Source organism: Arvicola amphibius, chromosome 8 (genome assembly GCF_903992535.2).
Source record: "Arvicola amphibius chromosome 8, mArvAmp1.2, whole genome shotgun sequence".
NCBI classification, from domain to species: domain Eukaryota; kingdom Metazoa; phylum Chordata; class Mammalia; order Rodentia; family Cricetidae; genus Arvicola; species Arvicola amphibius.
Window position 1 is genome coordinate 118459373 of NC_052054.1, and position 23097 is coordinate 118482469.

Here is a 23097-nt window from a genome sequence, read left to right on the forward strand (position 1 = left end):
AGCATGGAAAGAAATGGCTCGCAGTATGTCTTGTGCATCTCTGCTCAACTCCGAACCATGCCTAGAGGAAGGCTATTCAAAAGAGGGAGAGACTTAGATGAGGACCTCTCATTTGTCTGCCTGGGAAACCACTTTCTTCTAGAAATGCACCCTTCTCCTCTAGTGACATCTTCCTCCCACACAATGCCAGTTGTATTCTACTAGAAGCTGCCAACTATGAAATTCTGTTGCCCAGACTACCGATGTGTACATGAGCCACTGCTCTCTTGAGAGTTTCTGAATTCGACCCCAGAGAAAAGGGCAGGTCTTCCTTGAGGTTTCAGGTTATCACTCAGTTGTCATGGGCACCCTTAGTGCCAGTCTAAGACAGAAAGGCCTATGTGTGGATGAGCAGAAACAAGAGGAGCAGTGAGTCCTACCATTTTGTCCCCTCTGTGTCCCCAGCTGCCCCTGAAGTCAGCACTACTTGTCAGCCTTTGGTTCAGTTACAGAAACTAACAATTCCCCTTTGAGCTTCAGCTGGTCATGACAATTCTGTTGCTTGTGCGTGATCATGGTTGTTATAACCTTTGTCCTTTCTCTCAAGAAAAACACAACTCCCTGGGAGAAAAGACATCACAAAGCAACTAGAAAACCATGCAGGTATGTGTGACAGTTGTGTAGCTTCGTCTATTTGTGGGACTCCTAGCAGTGGGAACAGGGCCTATCTCTAACGCTTGAGCTGAATTTTGGGAACCTAGTACCCATACTGGGTCGCCTCACCCAGCCTTAATACAAAGGGAGGAGCTCAGTCCTACCTCAACTTGATATGCTACTCTCTGTTGACACCCATGGGGCCGCTCCTTCTGAACAGAAACAAAGCAAGGAGTGGCTAGGAGGAGGGTGCCAGAGGGGAGGTGGGGGAAATGGGAGGAGAGGAGGGAAGGGAAACTGTGGTCAGGATGTAAATTAAATTTTTTAAAAATTTAATTAATAAAAAATAGACATAAAGACATGCAGGATTACACTGGAGCAAGAAGTATGTAGCCTGGTGGTAGAGCATTTGCCTAGCATGCACAAGGTCCTGGGTTCAATCCCTAGCACTCCCTGCACCAAAAAAAATTAAATGAATTTATTCATGCATTTATTTTTCCCACTTTACACCTTCCTTCTTTCTTTCTTCCTATTTCGTTCTTTTTATTTCTGTTTTTGTGTGTGTGTGGGGGGGGGGGTCTGTTTTTGATAGAAGATCTCATGTAGCCCAGGCTGGTATTGAACCCTGGTCTTCCTGCCTCTGCTTCCTAAGAGCTGAGAGTACAGGTGTGCACTACCATGCCTGGCTATTCCTCCGTTTTTGAAAAATTTTTTTCTAGTCACTAAATTGGCTCAAGCCATACTGACACTCACTTACAGAATTTGAAAACAAAGAAAAATCAATCTTCCCTTAAATTTTTTTGCTCCCTTGGTATATTTTAGGAAACATTCCTTTTTTAGAACACTTGGTTAGCCGTGGAGCACTTTTCAGAACACTGTGAGATTCTTGTTCTGTCACCTGTCACCCTGAGTGCTCCAGGGACTCTGTCCCAGACCATTATGGTAGAGGGAAGCTGACTCCCCTTCTGAAGGTCTCCCCTAAAGAGCACTCCACAGCCCCCTTCTTCCCATTCCGGCATTAAGCACATCCTTCCCCGCCCAACCACACTCCCTTCCGGAGCACCTGTTGCTACAACAAAGAGAAGCTTGGGGTTGAAGTTTCTGGGCTCCTCCAGGTGATAAACGGGGTCCATTCAGGGGAGATAATGCCATTCGCTGGATTAGCTCTTTTCAGTCATCGGGAAAGCTCTGGGTGGGGAGAGGCATTCAGAGAGCTCCGTGGATTTAAAAAGGTGATTATATTTAAATGGGAGACCTGTCAGCAGGCAAAGCCCTCTGCCAGCTGACACACAGGCAACTTCAATAGCTCCACTGCAGCAGGCAGAGTGGGATTTGTGCCTCTGGACTCAGTCAGACAGCTGCCTCCACCCTAAGGGGACAGGCATTTCTCTTTGCCTTGGGCACAAGGGCTCTCTCTCAAGGGTCTTGTCAGCACTGCCTACGCAAGAGCAGACCCAGCTGATATCCTCTCAGTAGCCGGGTCTGCAGGAATTTACCACAGACCCAGCGGTTTGAGAGCCGTGGACACACCCCATGCGATGCCTCAGGACCGGGTTTACTGAGACCTCTGTTATTCTGGGGCAGTGGACAAGAACTGTATGCGGTAAAGGAGCTGGGACAGAAGTGGCCACCAGTGCCAACCGACGGACACGGCTGCCTCCTAATAACACTTCGTATTTATGGACATGAGGATTTGAATTTCGTATGAATGCCATGTGTCATGAAATAGTATTCTTCTTAACAGTCATTTAAAATGCCAAAGATCAGAGCTGGAGGGATGGTTCGGTAGTTAAGAGAACTTGCTAATCTTGCAGAGGACCTGAGTTCAGTTACCAGGACCCACATGAGGTGGCTCTCGGTCTGTAGCTCCAGTTCTCATGTCCTCTTCTCGCCTTTTAGGACACCTGCAAATGTGTGTAGTGTCTCTCTCTCTCTCTCTCTCTCTCACACACACACACACACACACACACACATAAATAAATAAATAAAAGAGGAAGATGACTCTTAAAAAATAAGAATGTAAAACTTGCCCTTTCCTTCACAGACTGTATGAAACAGAAGGTTGGCAAGATTTTGATCACAGACCAAAACTCATCAACCAGTCTAGAGGGCTTTCCCTGCGACAGAGAGAATGATGGAGAGATACCATCTTACTTAACTCTATGAGGAGTTCTAAGTGGACCGAGCTGATTCATAACTTACATACATACAGCACTGTGATATTAACAGACAGCATCTGTGGCCCTCCTTCAACAAACACAGTCCTGTGAGTTAAGTGTTATGCCAGTGTCTACATGAGGGAACTGAGACCCAACCGAGAGCTCACAGAAAGTGGGAAGACTCGAGGTCAGACCCTTGCCGTTTCTCATTGCAGTCACAAAATACTGAAGGAATAACAATCTAAAGGAAGATAGCTTTAATTTGGCTCCCATATTTGGAAGTTTGGGTCGTGGCTGGCTCCCTTGTGGCGGGCCTGAGGCAAGATTCGAGACATCGGAATAGAAGGCTATAACAGAGGAAAGCTGCTAGCCTCTGGCTGTGCACCGCCATGCCTGGCTCTTCCTTCTTGTCCTTCAGGAAGTGACACGAAGGGGATGGGGGTGCCAAGGACAAGGTGTAGCCCTCAAGGGTGCACCCAGTGTCTGAGGGGCTTTTCTCACTGTGACAGAACGCCTGGCAAAAGCAGCTTAAGGAAGGAAGTGCACTCCGGCTCACAGTTGAGGGGACACAGCCATCATGGCACGGATGACATGGTAGCAAAAGCAGGGCTAGCTGTGGTTCCAGAACTGTGAGGCAGCCTAATGGGTCCTCAGTCAGGAAGCGAAAGAAGGGAATGCTGGTGCTGGTTTCTTCCTTTTTCCTTTTTAATTTAGTCTGAGTCTCCAGTCCGTGGAAAGTACCACCCACTTTCACAGCAAATTTTTCTGTCTCAGTCCAACCTCTCTAGAAGGGCTCTTGGAAACTCACTCTCCCAGAGGTGTGTCTCCTAGGTGATCCTCACCCAGTCGAGTTGACAGTCAAGATCAATCATCACACCCAGTGGCACATTTGTTCCAACCGGGCCCTGCCTCCTAGCTCTGTCACTTTGCAATAATGCCATTCAGTTATGGATTCATTGATGGATTAATCCATTAAGTCAGTGTCCTCATGATCTGGCCACTTCCAAGAGTCTCAACTTCTGAACACTGCATTGGAGAACAAGCCTTCTACACATAAGACTTAGTGGTTAGAAGCACTGCTTGCTCTTCCAAAGGTCCTGAGTTCAATTCCCAATAAATACATGATGGCTCACAACCATCTGTAATGAGGAACCTCTTGAGGAAGAGACCTTGTCAGTCATCCTCAACAACTTAGACCATGAAACCCAGTATGGACAAGTTAATCAGAGTCGCCATATATGGGCTGCCTGTGCAGGCTTCAGCATTGCCAGGGCACAAATTTCATTCATGTTTTTACATCTAAACTCTGAGGCAGAGAGATCACATCCCACCACAACCAGGAGGTGCTTGAATTGTGCATTCATTTCACTCAATGTTTTTAAGGACTTTGGAGGCAGTAGCTGGGAACAGACACCTGTACTAAGCACAGCAGCAAGTAACTCAGAAACTGGTCCTCCCGATTCCCTTAAGGTGGTGGCCATATAGGAAACAGGTGTTTTTTCATGAGATTAAGGCTTGCCCCCACATAAGGACTCTGAGGAAGGCAAGTTCAACAATGAATTACAATCCTACAGTCTCAGACACCATGGCTGTTAGCAACTTCCCAGGATATTCAGAGGCCAGCTTAAGACCTGGCTCAAATGCCTGACTCTAAAATAAGTCATTTCCATGGTAAAGTAAGGCTCCACTGTTTTTGGGGCACAGCTAAAAGCACACCTGGTCCTCTAAGCACTCTTCCACCTATTAGTCATTTTAGGGTCACCTCATTTCTTTAGGTAAATCACCAGACATGGGGTACTGGTGTGGATTCTTGTCTCCACATGAAGTCACACTGTGGTCTGACCTTGACAGTTGCTCCCTAACTCATATCAGTTTTTCTCTAGAAGATGGGGCAGTCGCAACAGTGTGGCATTATTCCTGTTGCCTCTAACAGATACAGTGTGCATATAACATCTAATGTGCTATTTACAGCCTGTTGGGATCCAAAGAGTGTCTGTTCTTTCTCCTGGATCTGGAGGCTTCCCTGTTTCTTCCTGTCTTTGCTGCTGTACTTAGCTAGGATGTTTTCCCTTCCACTGGAATTAAAGGTGTGTGCCACCACTACCTGGTGGGGTTCTGGTCTGTTGAGTAGGAAGGTCACCCCACCCCTCCGCACTGGCTGGGCAGTCCCCATCTTTCCAGCTCTCAAGGGATGGCGTCCCAGAGAGGCTCTCTTTCACTGTCCCAGTCTCTCTCTTCAACAGACGCCTATCAGTTCCGCCTTCACATGGTCCGATTTTATGTTAAGCAAAAGAAGCAACCTTGTTTATGTCTGAAATAAATACTTATTGCTATTCTGCCTTGAAAGTTATCCCATAAAATATGTTGATGAACTACCAGCCTTCCACGGCCCAGTATCCATGTGCAGTCCTGCTAAGGGACCTGTGCCTGCCTTGTTTTCATCATCTGGGATGATGGTGGAATTCCTGGCACTAGCTATGGAGATGGAGCAAGTGAACATACTGAGTGAGGAACTGGGGAAAACAGGGACAGTCATGATGGAAGCCAGCTCCACCCAGCACAGCCAGCAGGAAGCACTCAGCTTTAGAGAAAAGTTTGAAGAAAAGTGCCTATCTGTGCCCCATGTGATTGGAGATTGGCTGGGAAAACACAAATTGCCATGGTCATTTTGGCCTGCAGAGCTTGGAACATGTTGCCAGGTTTCAGTGAACCGGCGTGTCTCTGCGGGAGGTCTCTCTGAAGGCCAGCATCATGGGGATAATCAAAGGTGGGACACTGAGTGTTTTGGAAGAGGAGAACCACACTGAAGACATTCTGTGTCAAACTATGGCAGAGATGATCTAATAAGAGTGGGCACAGCACTGGGGTGACATGGAGTTGGACACTCTCCAGGCCAGGGGAAACACAGACAGAACTCGTAAGTTCATTCCTTTACACCTGGCGGAGGTTGTAGTGACCTTTCAGGCATCCCTCCCTTGAAGAAGAAGAAGGGGAAGTCAACAAACATTATCTCAGAATGGGGAAAGAATGCCCAGCTCTCTGTTCAGCATGCTTCAGGGAAATGTAACCAAGTACCTGCAGTTGAAAACTGCAGACGCCTGGATACTGTGGCTGCTTCAAAATGAACAGGAACAACAGTCGGGAGCTGCTGAGTGCCTGTCATCACCGTCAACAGAAAAGGCAAGTTGCACGGCTGGAATCCCCGATGATCACGTGGGAAGACGTTGCTAAGCATTGCTTTCTCTCTGCTGTACAGACAGCCGGTGGAGGAGACTTGGTAGAAAAATACTACCTTCTCCTGAAGAGACCTCATCGGGTGCTATGTGAGCTGAGCAATCATCTGTGCACGTGGCTGGGTTTAGATTCCAATCCACAGACACTAGTAAATGTTGGAAAGCACCTGGAATTTTGTTCCTCACTTTTGCAACCCACCCAAGTCAGTTTCTATGATTTTTAACCCAGATGACTGGGGAAGCCCTCTTCAGGCATCTCCCAATCTACTGCTATTAGCAATAAAACCAAAATACCTTCATGCTTCTGGAACCAACTTGGTCAAGATGGACTCTCCTTCTAAGACTGCCCTAGTTATAAATGTTCTCCATTTGATTTTCATAGAGATGAGGCACTTAAATACATTTCTTGATTCCTCTCGAGTCCAGCACGGAGAAGTACTGAAGTGGATGTGTGTCTTGGATCCCAAGAGTAGCTTCCAGATGGCTGCAGAGTGGCTCAAGCATCTGCTGTCACCTTCTACTGGTACTGGACCAGTGTGCCCGTCTGCAGCTGGAACCAGAGAGGTAGGCTTCAGCTCCACCTTCTCATCTTCCTTTGTGCAGTGGGAAGCTATGGATTGTTGCAGGGAAAACTGTGGTCAACCAGATGTTTCAAGCACCAGAGAAAGGAGAGGTCTGGCTAATGATGGACTTGAACTCTCTCCCCAGGTCTACACAATCATTTCATATGACTCCATCCTGCCTTGGCACCCAAGTGTGGAGAACCCACCTTCTTCCCCTGATGCCTTAACCCCCGCCCTTCTACCCTCCTTTCTCTTCAACTCAGACATCCTTAGGGAAACATTCCCTCCCCTCTCTGACTACAAAATCAAGAATCTGGCATAAGAACTCACAGTCCTACCCTGGGCAGAGTCTTCTACACGGCATGCTTGAAAGTGAATGTCTATTCCTCGACCCATCTACCACCTCCAGAAAATCTGAATTATATCTAATTTTGTTCATCCCACCTCTGTCCTGGAATCTAACAGATATCTAGCAAATATCTGTTAGATATTTGCTCATCTGCAACACCTGGCTTTTCCCACACCCTTCTTTGCAGCAGAATGCATTTTGCAGAAATGCTCCCAAGTGTCTCTGACCCCTACTGTTCCTCCACTGAGGCGTGATCTCAGCGATTCTCCACCCTTCCACTCAGATACCACCTTGTAGTTGCTTTAATGAAAGGGTCTGCAGATAAGGGGCTGCCAGGCTCCCAGAACTCTCTGAGGAGACACTTTCTGGTCCCCTGGCAGGCCTGGAGTGGCTAGCCCTTAAAGCCCATCCACCATGCTGTGAGGAACTAGAGGAGTGGTAAACAGGAATGGTGGGGGTGGGGAGAGAGCAGTTCTGGCAGACCCAGCCAAAGACTCAGCTGCCTGCCAGCACTTCCGGTAAACACAGAAGCAGAGACAGCCCCAGGGAGCACACACACAACCACTGAGGTATCACAAGATTGGGGGAGGGGGAGCATACACAGACAAGCCACTGCAGCTACACCCTAGCAAGTCCAAATCCCTGACACACAGAACTTGTGATCTTGAGAGTGGCGACTTTGTAGCTCTAAATTTGCAGGTCATTTGTGACAATGCTAGTAGCTTCAGATGCCCCTTTAGTTCATCTTCATGCTTCCCACTGCTTACAGGGTAAGCTCTTGAAGTGTATGCTTCGGCCTGGGTCTTAATAACTTGACATCAGCGTCTTTATCACTGGTCATCAACCTGCAGAGGACACATCTCCAGCCTGACTGCTGCCAATGGCTTTACCTGCATTCTCCATGCTTCCTCTGCTCACTTGGCCCTTGGTGATGCCCAGCATCAGAGTGACCGCACATCAGATTGGACCTCCTATCCAATCTCTCTGTCACTCACTTAAGCCTCGGCTTCTAGGAGACACCTCCGTGGACTTTCTCACCCACCTCAGATGCAGAGCTGTTCTCAGGGGCTCTGTCACTTTCTGAACAGAAGACTGGAACATTTGCTCTTATAATTACCTTTAATGATCTGCAGAATCTGCATTTCATGCAGAATTTTATAAAGACATCACAGCAAGTTCACTTAGTGACATTCTTAACCAACAGTCTTCTCAGCAAAGTATAAGCTTGTATATCTCGGAGAGTGGCAGCTGTTCCTCTCCCATGTCACACATGAGGGAACTAGGGTTTAGAAAGATAAAGTCAGTTGCCAACAGTTGCACACTGCTTGCTGGGCCAGACTGTAATGTAAACCTGAATCCTCCGAGCCAGCTCTCAATATGCCTGGTGATTAAGCATGTACTGTTTCATATTTTCAAGTTTAATGTTTTCATCTCATAAGACAGCCTCCGTTACAAAAAGTGATAAACATTCATAATAATTAAAAATTGCAAAAAATAGTAAAATTATGCTTTAAATATTCAATGTATAAAAGGGTCAGTGAGATGAATCACTAGATAAAGGGTACTTGCTCAGTGCCAAGCCTAACAACCTGGGCTCTCTTCAGACATTGAGGAAGGAGTCAACTAACTCCCTAAACGTGTACTTTAACCTCCACATACATGATGCCTGTCACAGTAACACACACAGGGGGAGGGATGGAGAGGATAAAAAAAATGTAAGTGTTTAAAACATGTAAGTGTAGCTCTCTCTCTAAATTCAGCCTCCATTCCCTTTCTCTGGAAGTGGCCACTGTTCAGAGATCTTTCAGATGTTTCCAGAAATGCTGTGTACATAAGTTAAAAGCCTTTTTTAAAAAGACAAGTGGTTTATAGCATTTACTTTTTTATAGCATCTCTAGGTGAGCAATTCTTTGTTGGTATAGGAGGGTTCTCTGACTTCTTTTTCTTGGCTGCATAGCATTTTATGGCAAGACTGCATTTAACAAGTTCCCTGCTGTTTGCAATAGCCAGGAGATGGGAAAACAGGGCAGAGGGATGAAGGGTCAGATGGAAAACTACAGTAACGGGAGGAGGGCAATGTTAGGCAAGCAGTGTGAAGAAGGCAGTGCTTAATTCCGAGAGAGAGAGAGAGAGAGAGAACAGGGGGGAGTGAGAACAGAGGAGTTTCTGAATGCATTGAGCAAAGCTAGGACCGAGAAGAAATAGGGAAAAGGCCTACTGAGCTGTCTCGGGGCGAGGGGGTGTAAAACTTTGCCTCTACCTCTTACCCAATGACTTCATAATCTCCCCCAGGCTCATTCCTCTTTTTGCCAACCCACTGTTTTAAAAATGAACCCCACCCAAAATAAAACAAACATGTTACTATTTATTCATGCAGGAAGGCCCCACTGGACACAATGGACACCAGCCTCCGCCTAATTAAATGAAAGGAGGTAGAGGTAATTCAAACCGTCTCCAGGGAAAATCCAATCTACCACCAAAACAAATTCCCACCGTTCAGCAGGCCGGGAACAGAGACCAGCGGCCCAGCAGGTTCCCAAGCAGAGAGGGCTAGGGGTGGGGATGAAGGGCAGTGAGACAAGGGGAGGCCAGTGTATCATCACCTCCCCCTTCCCACTCTGTGCAGTTCCCCTGAGCCCCATACTCCTCTGAGCCCATTCCCAGGCTTGTTAAGGGTGCTCCCTGTCCAAGCTGGATTGTTTCACTTATTCACCCATGGAGAATGGATTGGTTCAGATTCCAGGCTGGGGCAACCAGATACCCAGAGAAAATCTTGGCTTGGGGATGCATCTTTCAGCTCTAAGCCACAGAAGGACCGTGGGGATGCTCCATATCAGGCCCTCCAAAACCAAGCCATGGGCAGGGTCAAACCCTCCACTGACTTTCTCTGAGCTTAGGGAGTGTGAGGGTCCTAGTTTGGTTTCTTTATTATGATAAAATAGAGACCAAAAGTGACTTGGAGAGGAAGGGGTTTATTTGGTTTACAGGCTACAATCCATCTCAAAGGCATGCCAAGCCAGGAATTCAAGGCAGGAACTGAAACAGAAGCCGGCCGTGGAGGAGTGCTGCTCACTGGCTTGCTCCTCATAACTTACTCAGCCTGTTTTCTTACCCAGAACCAAGTACCCAGGAGTGGCACAGCATCCTCCAACATCGATCATTAATCAGGAAAATGCCCTCCAGACTTCCCTACAGGCAATCTGATGGAGACATTTTCTCAATCAAGAGTCCTTTTCCCTAGTTAACTCTAGCTCGTGTCAAGCTGGCAAACATTGATCAGGACAGTGAGCTCAGGACTCTCTGGGTTTCGTTGTCTGAGCACAGGATGAAACAGTTAACTATCCTTTTTCACACACCCACAATGGGGAGTTAGATGCACACAGGTCCATGTCCCAAACAAACTAAGCACCAAAGAACGTGCCAGTGTGGGCCATTTGATTAATCTGTTTCTGTCTTTAGCTATTAATTCCTAAAACTGGGAGAATAAGCCATCCCTAAAACATGGCCACCCATGAAAAGCTGCTGATTGCATAGATAGAATTAGTCCTTTCCCCATAAGGTCTTTACTACCCACCCAACTTGCCTCCATTTCTTCCACAACCCAGTATAACAGTGGGTGATTGATGGGAACCAGGCAAGCCTCCACCTGTTCCAAACTGTCCCTGGAGCCAGCTGCTTGAACCGGGCCACTCATGAGTCATTCTTCCGGGTTCTGAGGACTTTGGGATCTGTTTGTGGGGTAACTGTCAGCCTTCCTCCATCAAATCCACAGAGGGCCAGTGTCCTGGTCATCTGAAGGCCAGGTCTCCATTGGGAGAGGCCAGCCTGCAAAAAGCCATGGTTTAGTCTCGAGAGAAAAGTCACAGGGTAACCTTTACTATCCTCTCCAGGGTCAGAGAACAACGGCAGAGGGTGCTTTGGCACCACGATTACCGGGAGTTCCCCAGGGGGCACCGAGCCCCTTGGCTTGACCTGGCCTCCGGCTCCAGTTTGCAGTCATTGCATCACCTCGAGATGCCTTCTCTGGACCCTTTCCCAGTCTGCTACACAGTTCCTTCACTCCTGCTCCATGAGGATGACTGTACTCAGCTGCTCTATCCAACACAGACAGAGAAGACAGGGGAGATGGCCTCAGGAGCCCTCCCTGCTGGCTAATTTTAGACTCCCCTGTCCTCCCCTTCTCACTCCGTGCCTGTGTCTTTGCAATGCTGTCTAGAACTCTCTACAACTCTAAAGGTGTTATCTTCATTGTTCTCCAAAAGTATGCGGGGCAAGCATTGACGCTGCCCTCACCAGACAGAGTGGGCACCGGGGTGAGAGCTGAAGGTCAGGCACAAGGTGCCTATGGTTGTCTGCTGGCTCATCCTCACTTTGCATATCTTGTGGGGAAAGTTAAACTTCCCTTATTTCACTAGATGGTCTTAGATTTTTTTTTTTTTGTTTTGTTTGTTTGGTTGGTTGGTTGGTTGGTTGGTTTTGTTTTTGTCCTCAGGTCCTCCAAAGAACTTGACCGACCCTTCACAGCTATCCAGAAGCATCCAAGGACCCTGAGATAGAGGTGATTCTGCTGCCACCTGACCTTGTGGCCACCTACCTCTCCCTTCATGCTCCTCCCCGTTGTCTTTGAGCTCTGAGGACTGGGGATGTGGCTTCCATGGCAGCATCAGTGTCTACCATGCCCAGGGTCCTGGGTTCTATCCTCGGAACTGCAGAAATCAAAAATAAAAAAGTTTGGAAAGAGTCAAGCTTAAGAAAGCTAGACCCGTGTCCTTTGCTGGGTGCAAGGACACTCACCTGTATGTTCTCTCGGTGTTTAAGGGACTGTGACAGGACAATTATTAAAAGACCAAGGCCAACCAATGATAATGTAGAATTAGCTCAAAGCCATCTATGTTTACACAGCAAAAGTCTGTCTCAAAAACAACAACAATAATAATAAGCCTGGGTTCTGGGGAAAATTCCTGTACTGACAACATTGCCAGTCACCAAGTGAAAACCTTCATCATCTGGGACAAGGAGGGTGGGGAAAGACCATGGTCCACTATGCCAGGAAGTGGAAGAGCCTGCTGGTGGCACGGAGCTAGCGGGGAACAAGGCTGGCACTTGGTCTGCTTCTCCTGACTGACAAACATGGTTAGCATCCAGAACAGGCTGGCGGTGGGGGCAGATTGTCTGGACTCTGCAGTCAGGCGAGCAGGCAGGACTCATGGGATGCGGACTTGACACTAAGCACAGCTCAGTAACTTCGAGCACTAGGCTTGAGCATCTGTCTGTCTGTGACATTCTCCTCACCCACATTTGCCCCATCCACATCTACTGAAGGTCTCTACGCCAAAGACTCCCATGAGGAGTGCTAATCCGCCATCCATATAGCTATCTAAAATCTCTGAAGACCCTCTTTAAGGGTTCTTCTCAGGCCCTGCCATAGAAGCCCCTGTTGGCAGCCAGGGAAAATATAGCTGCCTCTTGAACATTTGTAAAATCTGAGGCCCTATAACAGGGCGCCAACACAGGCACTGGAAGGTTGTGTCGGCTCTGCGGACGGCCCTCTTGCACACATCGTATGCATTCGTCAAGAGTTCAAAACCTCTGGAGAAACTAGAACTAGGCAGAGTCTGCAAAGATAAACATGGTGAGAAGAGAGAAAGGAAGACATTCTCTGACCCCACTTTCACCAGTCAGGCACACTCCAGACAGAACCACCCAACAGGTATGCTTGAGGCTCTTTGGGGATCATGGACAGTTTCACAGCTTCTAGTAAGGCCCTCCTCAAGTTCTGTACAAAGGCAGGCAGCCATAGTAGGCCTGTCAACAGGGATGGATAGCTAGATTAATGAGAGATTGGTAGATAGAGGGATGATAGACAGGAGGACAAATGGATGGATGGATGGGTGGGTGGGTAGACAGATGAACATGTTGATAAATTTTATAAGTGAATGTTTGAGTGGATGGTAGATAACTAGATGATAGGCTGGTGGGTAAATGAATGAATGATATCAATGAATGGTGTCTCGGTGAATGAATACACTCATACTTACAAAGGATAAATGGATGACTATATTGCTGAATAGATTGGTGGCTTGGTAGGTGTTGTAACTGAATAAGTGGGAGGATGGATGATAGACGGATGGATGAAGAACAATCTAAGACAGTTTCTCAAATCCATTCTTGTGGCTGGATATGATGTGCCAGGCACTATACACTGAGAGAATAAATCTTGTTTTCATATCTAGGTAGGGTCAAAAATGTCTTTTCTCCTAGTAAATTAAAACAATAGGAGCCACAAAATTCACCTTCAGATCTTTGAAAAAACGTACTCAGTTATGCTCACTGCTTCCACACATATCAATCCATTTGTAAAGAGGAGAAAAGTCCTCTGCCATAGCGCCTTCCATCGTTGAGACAAGCACTGGGGGTGCAAAGCTTGACCCCAGTGAAGCATTCATTCTCTATGGGGTTTGAGTTCCAGAGTCAGTGTCTCAAGATGTCTCCTGAGAACAAGGTGAGCTGTTGACTCCCTCCACCGGCAAGCGCATCCGTCTCTCACTAGCTCAATGACCTGCTTTAGTGCGCAGGAAAGGCATGACTGCTCGCTCATACCCACGGCAGGCTCAGGGTCCCCTCACCTGCGCAGCAACCTGACTCACCCATTCCAGCTCAGTTGACTCCATCTTAGTTAATGTGACCCCATTTTCACATGCACTCTCTGGCTGCTGCTGGTTGTAAGAAGACAAAGAGAAGCGAACTCTTAGGGGCACCGCTCAGTAACAAATGAAAACAGAAACAAAAAGAAGTACGGGGAAAAATATAAAGAGTATTTGTGATGCAGCTGCCTTTCTACTTCGGCTAAACTGCAAGTTGATCGATAATTAGTTAATTATTAAGATTAATCATTATTATTAAATGAATAAGACAACAAGTCATTAATTAATAAACAATAAGCCATACCTGTGCTGGACAGAAATGACTGACAAGAAGGAACTTCCTGCCGGGCGGTGGTGGCGCACGCCTTTAATCCCAGCACTCGGGAGGCAGAGGCAGGCGGATCTCTGAGTTCGAGGCCAGCCTGGTCTACAAGAGCTAGCTCCAGGACAGGCTCTAGAAACTACAGGGAAACCCTGTCTCGAAAAACCAAAAAAAAAAAAAAAAAGAAGGAACTTCCTCTTGCTAACTTCGCTGAATGAAATAAGCAAACGGTGATCACTGGCACTACAGGAACCCACAGAAACTGGCCTGCCACCTCGAGTTATTTCTTGTCCTCTGAAAGCCTGGAGGACAATGGAGGAATTAAACAGAACCAAGGCATGAAAGAAACCCCATTTCTGCATGATGGAGGAGAGTTATCTGTCTATGTTACTTTTATTGGTTAATTAATAAAGAAAACTGCCTTGGCCCTTTAAGAGACAGAAAATTAGGTAGACGGAGTAGAGAGAACAGAATTGTGGGAAAAAAGAAGCAGAGTTGGGGAGACACTTTAGGCAGTCGCCATAGTGAGTCACCATGATTCTCCTCTCTGAGATGGACGCAGGTTAAGATCTCTCCTGGTAAGCCACACCTCGTGGTGCTACACGGATTACTAAATATGGGTTATAGGAAGATGTGAGAATTAACCAATAAGAGGCTACAGATAATGGGCCAGGCAGTGTTTAAAAGAATACAGTTTCCGTGTAATTATTTCGGGTATAAAGCTAGCCGGCGGCCAGGTGGCTGGACGCAGCCCCGCCACTCCTTTTACAGATTGGCGCTCCAACGTGGTGACTAAATCCACTTAAAAACCTGAGAGGGCTTTAAATAAAGGAGAGAGAGAGTTTAACACAGCTTTTTGCTATTTGCTAGGACTGCTGTAGAGAGATTTCCTGTTTCGGCAATAGCCACAGAGAAAAAGCTGAGTCATTTTAAAACGCAGCTTCCTGCGCTGTGCCACCAGCGCCAACTCTGGCTTTAAAGCATTTTAATGGCTTTTATGGGCCTGGATATTTGTGTTCCCGCTTGGGATCGGAAGAAGAGTGCTCTGAGACCGTGCCAATGGCTCCCTGCTCCCTGCCTGCACCTGGGCAGATGGCAGAATCGGGCTTAGGCGAGCGGGAGAACATGGCGGATTCCTGCCATCATACAGAGAGATGTTTTCAGACTGCGCATCTACATCTGCATGCCCATATTATATGAATATCATGACTTAAACGGGATCGTGAGTGGAAAAACTTGACGAAATTCTTCTTTAAAGTGTAAGTATTTTTAATTTTAATAAAATTAAAGTGCATCTATTATAACTCTTACTGCTTGTCTCTATCTTTGGGCATTTTATTTGCTGTCACATCAGCCAGTTGTAGAGGTTTATCTTTAAATGTCATCCTTAGAGGAAAACCAACAAACCAACAAACCAACAAACCAACAAACCAACAAACCAACAAACCAACAAACTAAAAGGGCTAATGCACTTTTGTGTTTAGGAAGCATCATTAGTGACAAAGAAAAGGGTCTTGAGTGTGCTAAATCATGGTTCAAATCCCAGCTCTGCAATCAACTTTCCTGACCCTGAGTATAATTAATTAATCAGTCAATCGGCGTAATGTTCAAGATGGTAATATATGTTGCGGAAAGACAATAACAAATTCAGAAGACTAGTGGAAACAAACCAGTTTTTAATATGCAATTCTGCAGAAAGGGGATGCAGGCATGGAGAAAAGCCAAAAAGCAAAACAAAACTGATCACTAGAATGCTATTTGACAGAAGACGATGGTGGGTTTTGTTTTGGTTTGGTTTTTGAGACAGAGTCTCACTGTGTGTATTCCTGGCTATCCTGGTACGTAGGCAGCCTATGTTAGTCTTAATCACATACATCCAGTTGGCCCTTGCCTTCCCAATGCTGGGATAAAAGTCATGTGCCACCACGCTCAGCCCATGACAGTGTGTGTGTGTGTGTGTGTATGTGTGTGTGTGTGTGTGTGTGTGAATTCTCAAATCCCTTCCCCATCTTGAACTCAGTTAAGTAACGGACAGCCTGAAACTTTCTAATTCTCAACGTCTAAGATAAGCAGGCGCCAGCAGCCAGCTAGGCCCCTCCGGGCACTCTGATAAACTCTAATCACGCTTCACGTTGGAAATGGACCGCAGCCGTCTATATCTTACAATACAGTACATACAGGTTTGGTAAGGGTGAAGAAGACTGGATATATAGTAGTTTCAAAGACGAATTAGCAATCAGCAATTGTTATCTTTGTTTTCTTCTTGGAATTAAATAAATTCTATAGGTTGAGCACTGGTTATCTCGTACATTAATGGATACTAAGGTGTGTCCATGTGTTCAAGAACGCGCTTGTGTGTTACTGGGGCTTGAATGTAGGGCCTCCTGCATGCTGGACAAGTGCTTTGTCCCACTTGTCTCCAGAGCAAAGCTTCTTATTCTAAAGCCCTGGCATATAAAACAATATCCTTAAAGACTCTGGCCACAGATATCCCACAGCATAGATCTCATATAATGAAATAAAAATTGGATTATTGGTAGCTCAGTAGTGAGGAAAAAACCAGAGAGGAACGTGCCATTTCACCCAGCCTGTCTATCTTTAAAAACAGAAGAGAGAAGCCACATGGCTGAGTCACCAGCGGGCTGAGATTAAGTGGCCCCTGTGCCCTGTGCCTGTCCCAAAGGTAGAGTGACTAGATGTTAATTCCCATACACTCTCATGTGAGAACACTTCTTTCTCTGTGTGAATTGAAAATCTAGTCAAATATGGAAAATCACGGGTGCTTTGTCTTTTGACTCTGGTCTGACATTCAACAAAACAACCAGGTGAAATATTGCTGGTCGGCCACAGCCCTCCGCTCCCTTTCCATGCATCAAAGTCAAAAGATATTTATTAACAAGCATCTTCACCTGCCCCCGCGCTGGGTTCTGTGCACAGGGAATGCAAGACACCCTGACCCCTGACACTAGACAAACTCAGGCAGAGGCTGGCTGAGCTACCTCTAGCAGCAGGGGAATGCAAAGACAGCAGTTGGGAAGAGGAGAGGAGGCAGAAAAGAAGCCCAACACAGAGCAGAGACCTGCAGACCACCCTGCTAAAAAGGGGGCCAAAAACAGCCTTTCAGGCTGCACTAGGTTAGAGCACGCTGGCAAATTTCTGACTGATGGCCTCCTCACTGCTTTAGACACAGGTTGGCCTTCTAGACCAATACTGTTCTAAACTTAAGTTCAGGTGGAGCCTGACTCCCTGGAGAGAAATCAATCAAATCCTGTAACTGCTTCATTGATTCATTGATATTGACTGGGACCCAGTCCAGTTAAACATTTTGAAACCATCAGCTTTCATTTCAATGACTTAAGTGAAAAACCTCTCCACCCCTCCTCAGGAGAGCCTTGCCTTGCCCTGCACACCGACAACCCCCATGGCTCTAGCTGGTGGGATGTTTTGAGAGCTCCCAACACTACATAGGAGGGAGGCACCATCCAGAGACTTGCTTGTGGCTGTGGTTTGCCAGGAGACAGTTGCAACCCCAATCTCTGCCCAGTCTATGAGCTTAACTGGGTTAACTAAAGACTCAATTCTGGAAACATCAAAGTGCGTTATAATAGCAAGCCCAGGAGGCGTAGGTATTCATCCTCCCTTCCCTCAGGCCCTTGTCATTCTTTCCTTTTTATCTGCACATTTTCTAGAATAATATGTCATTATTTCACAGATGGGGATAGAGGTATCATATATAATTCATGGACACTTTCTGAGTCCCACTGTCTCCAACCTCGACCATCCCAACATTTCCTAGATAGAAGTCCAGCAAAGAAACCTAGAGTCCATGGAGGCCCCCGAACTCTGTCCTCAGGAAGAGGGGTGTCTGGAGTCCAGTGGATGCCTGTTCTCCTCCTCTATAGCCCAGGCCTGGCTCTCTTCCCCTCCTGGCCTCACTCCCAACCGCCTATGGGACTAAAACAAACAGTGCTTTAGAAAGTCCGTGAAAGGAAAGGCTGGGTCAGGGCCTCTGTTTAAGTAGTCCCCACCTGTTCCTCAGCGCTGACCCCCACCTCGCACACCCACCCTGTCTGTGTCTGCCCCACCCCTTTTCTCTCCTTCTCCTTTTTGTTTTTCTCTCTCTTTTTTTAAAGGGCAGAGTTGACAGCTCTGGCCCCAGCAAAGTCAACCCTGGAGCCAGGCAGAATCAGCTTGGTGCAGCTGACCTAAGTGTTCCACCCCTCCTCCACCCCTGACCTAGCCTCCCACCCCAGGCTGCACGTGGTTGTGGGGGGGGAGAGAAGGGGGAGCGGGAAAGACAGCCGCACCCTTCAGTCACCCTTCTCTGGCTTCCTGGACTCAGCATCTCACAGGCCCTGGCTGATTTGTGCCAGGCAGGGATTATGACTCCTGGGAAGGAAGGTGGGGTGTGAGGCAGCACAAAAGAGAACAGCCCACAGAGTCTCACAAAGATGAGGCCTCTAATGAGGGAAGTCTCTGTGGAGAGCCATCAGCTTGATATTGCTATGCTAAAAATAACTTCAGCAGGGTTTAGGATGCAGCTGCATTGGCAGCATGCTTGCCTCGCACTTCTGAGACCCTGAGTTTAACCCCTAGTACCTCATTAAAACCCTGCACGGCAGCCCATGCCTGTAACCCAAGCACTCAAGAGATAGGGGCAGTGGGATCAGAAGTCCAAAGTCATCTTCAACTATCTGAGCTAGAAACCCTTCCTCAAACAAAATAAGGACAAGAAAAACCCTTCAGGGCCTTGGAGGAAGTGAATCCATTGCTCACATTTAAATCTGAGGAAAGGGCCTATTTCCAAGATGGCACAATGTTAAGTCAGAGTCAATCTTATACCAACTCGAATCTCTATGGTACAGAAGCATTACTTCAGGACCAGGGTTGGCTCTGTAATCACCAACCTTTACATAGCTAATTGTAGTTTGTGTTTTAAGAAAATGGTAAATTTTCACACAGTTGTAAAAAAATTATACAGATGACCCCCACACACACACCGTGAGACGCTCTTCTGAAACTGTGCAGCACTGTGTCACAGCTGGGAGAGTGCCATTTACTGTGACGTGGACTATGTCCAGCATCCAGTCCCTCCCACACCCTTATGCAGCTACATCCACTTTCCTGCCACACGCCCACTCCTGCAGCCCTGCGCTGTTTCTCTGAGCTGATATCTATTAATATAAATAGAATCGCATGTATTTTTTCGAGAGTGCTCATTTTCAGCGATGGGACATGTTGCTTGCCTATCTTAAGGACCACTCCGCCAGCATAGTTCAATAGAGATCGCGTGCGCCAGCAGCTTATTCTCTTCAATGGCATAGTAATATTACTCTGCTGTGTGAATGGATGGCATCAGGTTAGCCATTGTTCTGTTGAAGGACTTCTGGGTTACTTCTGGGTTTAGGGTCCTGTCAACATTTGCCCTGGTGTTTAGTTGAGTCTTCCTTTCTCTATGGTAAATGTCCATGAGCCAGTACCTGGGTCCTATAATAATTGCATATTTAATGAGGCACAGTTTAAAACTCTTCTCCAAAGCCTCTTTTAATATGCCCTTCCCCTACACGGCACCTTCATCATCAGGGAGTCTCAGTGCTCACAGCAGACTTAGTCTATTCCATACAGATATTTTTTGTAGCCTTTTTGTATATTGCTTTTGTTGTGCTTGTTTGTTTGTTTGTTTGTTTTATTGGTCTTTTGTTTGTATATTTTGGTTTCTGTTTTGGGGTCTTTATGTGTGTTTCTTGTTTTTAGCATCTGTTTTCAGTGAGATAGCTCAAATGAACAGTAGTAAAGTTGTGGGGGGGGGGGGAATGTAGGGAGGATCTGGGAAGAGCTGGAGGAGGGCAAAAACATAATCAGAATATATTGAATGAAAAATAGTTTCTCAACAAATATGTTATGTAAAAGGATTTTTGTATTTTGTATATACTTTTGGTATAATTATTCATTTTTTAATTTGATTTTTGACACAGGTTTCAAGTAACTCAGGCTGTCTTCAGATTCCCTGTGAAGTCAAGGCTAGCCTGGAACACTTGATCTTTCAGTCTGTCTCCTGAGGGCTCAGATAAGGATCCCTGTGACGGGATCCTAGTTTTTGTTGTCTTGAAACAGAGTCTTATTCTGTAGCCCTGCCTGGTTGGGAGCTCACTCTGTAACCTAGGGTGGCCTTGAACATGAGGCAGACTCCAAGTGCTCATACTGCAGGCATATGCCACTGCTCCTAACTGGTATAATCATTTTTAGCTAAAGAATTTTACTTCAGTAAAAGAGGTAGTCAGATGGTTTCTGAGATACATGATGGGCTGGTCAGATAAAACTACAGACCAAAAAGGCCAAAGGAATACTTGTCATACATATAACTCAAGGAAATCAAGATATTTTTGAGTGTAAGTATGGTTCTTGCTTGTCAGAGTCTCTTTTTTGAGTGGGGGGAGTTGTCAAGTAGTCCAGGTTAGTCTTGAACTCACAATGTATGTGAGATTGATCTTGAACTCCTAATTCTCCTACACTCTAAACCTCCAGAATACTACATTTTTATGAGTCTTCTGAGTCTCAGGCAGCAAGGATGAAGGGTTCCTATCTCTTCCCATGTCCCACTAATTCTCTCTATCTGAGTTGAGCACACTTGTGATCCCAGCAACAGGAATCACACTTGTGATTCCAACAGCAGGAGGATTGCCTCAAGGTCAGCTTGGGCCACACAGTCAGCGCCTGTCTTAACATCTTTTAGAAACCTCTCCACCCCCAACTTCCCTGCTATAGTCTTATCTTTCTATCTTGCTTCAAGGTAAGGCAGATTTTGTCGGTGAAGACCATTATTTAGAAAAATCCTGTGACTTAGAAAACTTTGTGGTCCTGATTTCATGCCAAAGTCTTCAGGTAAGATAACAGATGGAATAGAAAAGAAATGTGCGTGTGCTCATGCAGCCTTGCATACATGGGAATAGGTGTTTCATATGCTTGTGTTTGCACATCAGTTAGACAATGTGTTTGCTGTTGGTGTGCTCACACACAGGCTCCCAAGGCTGTGGTCTTCCCCAAGTCCCCACCTAGCTGCTTTTTCATTTTATAATGCAACTTGAGAAGAATGGATGAGTTGTCAATCACTCAAAGATTTCCAGAAACAGAAACAGGAAACACCCACTGATCACGAGACCACCATGAACACTGCAACCATTTAGCAAATGTCTGTTCTGCAGAAGCATAGAAGATGTCACCCCACCATGCAGCCCATGAGCAGATGCCACCAAGGCTTAGCAAACTCTCTATTGGCACAGACTGGAGACTTACTCCCAAATCAATATCCTCCCAAGCTTCACAAGGCAGTCTTCCATCTAAAGGTGCATTCTAGACTTTTGTGGCAACATAATTGAGCAGTGAGAGTCCTGTGACTTCTTAAGCGGTTGCATTATGTACCTCGGCTTGGAATGGATTCTTCCTGACAGAGGTAAGAGGGCAGAGGTGAGCGCCAAAGGGGACGTGACCAGTGGTCTATAGGAGTCTGCCCTGAAGGTCATCAGGGTCAGAGCACTGACAAGTACTCCAGCCAATCATGGGATAAGTGAATGCCTTCATAGCTACTAGACCAGTGGTTCTCAGCTGTCCTAGTGCCACAACGCTTTAATACAGGTCCTCATATTGTGGTGAGCCTCAACCATACAATTATTTTCACTGATACGTCATCACTGTAATTTTGCTGCTGTTCTAAATCGTAAATATCTGTGTTTTCCAACGGTCTTAAGTGACTTCTGTGGAAGGGTCATCCACGGTCCACACGTTGAGAATCACTGTGCTAGACCTTAAGGTAAAATTCCTTGTCAAGAGCCTGAACCCTATGAATCCTGGGACACTACGTGTAAGCCTCTGGAGCTACACGACTGGCCAGGCCCCTCCCCTGCAGACCTCCAGCTGCCAGGTTCCATCCCAGACTACTCTTACTGTCCCATTAGGACTGCTAGACCCTTCCCCCACTCCACAGTGGAAAAAGCCCAAACTCAGGTATTGAAATCTGACCCATTCCTATCCTAGAAAGTTCCACCCTGTAAAGCTTTACCCCTTTCCCAAGAAACTCTATGTAAGCCCTGTGCCTTTTTCAGTTCCACTCATGTTTCTCACCTGAGCAGAGGCAGCCGCCCTCCTGGCTTTTATCCCTCCCAATAAATCTCCTGTGTGAGGTTTGTTGTGCAGTGTGACTCTGTGGTCTTTCTTGGCTCCCAGCTGCTGGGATACCTTTCCAACCGAGCTGGAATGTTTACACCAAGCACCATCTTTCAACTCTTGTTTCATATCAAGAGGACTTGAGGAAAACATTACCAATACAAAACGGGTGGAAACCACCAACTTGGGGACACACCCCAACCTTACTAACTTCACTTAAGATTTTGATGTCACTCATCCGTTCCCTCTCTTGAAGGCTGCATTAATGGCTCTATAAGGTGTGCTTCCTTCCAAATACTTTCCTAAAGTGCTAAAACAATGGTTTACTGTATTCTTCTTGGGATGCCCTTGCTCATAGGGACATATTTACCTTTAGCCTGTTTCTACCCCTAAATGACCTCATAAGTGTGTACTATATAACCCCTCAGTCTCCCTGTGCTCAGGATGAGGAATCCTCTGGAAGAGTGAATAACACATGCTGTGTACGCTGGATCACAGAATGAGAGGCCCCATTCTTCTATTTGAGACCAGGCAACTAGGCTGTGTTCATGCCATGTTTGTTAAGAAGAACAGCACAGTAGCTTCTGGTTTCAGCATCCCTCTTGCCAAAGCTGACCGCCATCACCTTTACACACACACAGAATGAGACAATGGCCCTTCTTCAAGTAGTGATCTACAAAGACTATTAATTTTTGCTTTAAGGGATGCATAATTTCAATAAAACTTGAATAAGCTTGATCCTAAAAAGTCTAGACAAAGAATTTTCCATCTCTTAAATATATGTAATAAACAATGTATTTTTAATTATAAAAACACAAATTCTTTGTAGAAACTTTAAAAATGAAGAAAGGGCACAGGGAAACCAAACTCTCCTGGTCTATAAATATTTTAACATAATCAGGAGCTTAGTGTATCTACTAATATCTGTCCTGCTTTGGTGTTGTAGAAACAGCGCATAAAGATTTTGACAAGGACATCACCCTTTGTGGACCTTTATCCAAGATACTGTAAGCCCAGACACATTGACCTTGGCC

General features: G+C 46.2%; 1 pseudogene; it reads left to right on the forward strand.

Annotated features, from left to right (window-relative positions):
* Window positions 1-5269: 5269 nt before the first annotated feature.
* On the forward strand, window positions 5270-11092 carry LOC119821973 (annotated as a pseudogene).
* Window positions 11093-23097: the final 12005 nt, after the last annotated feature.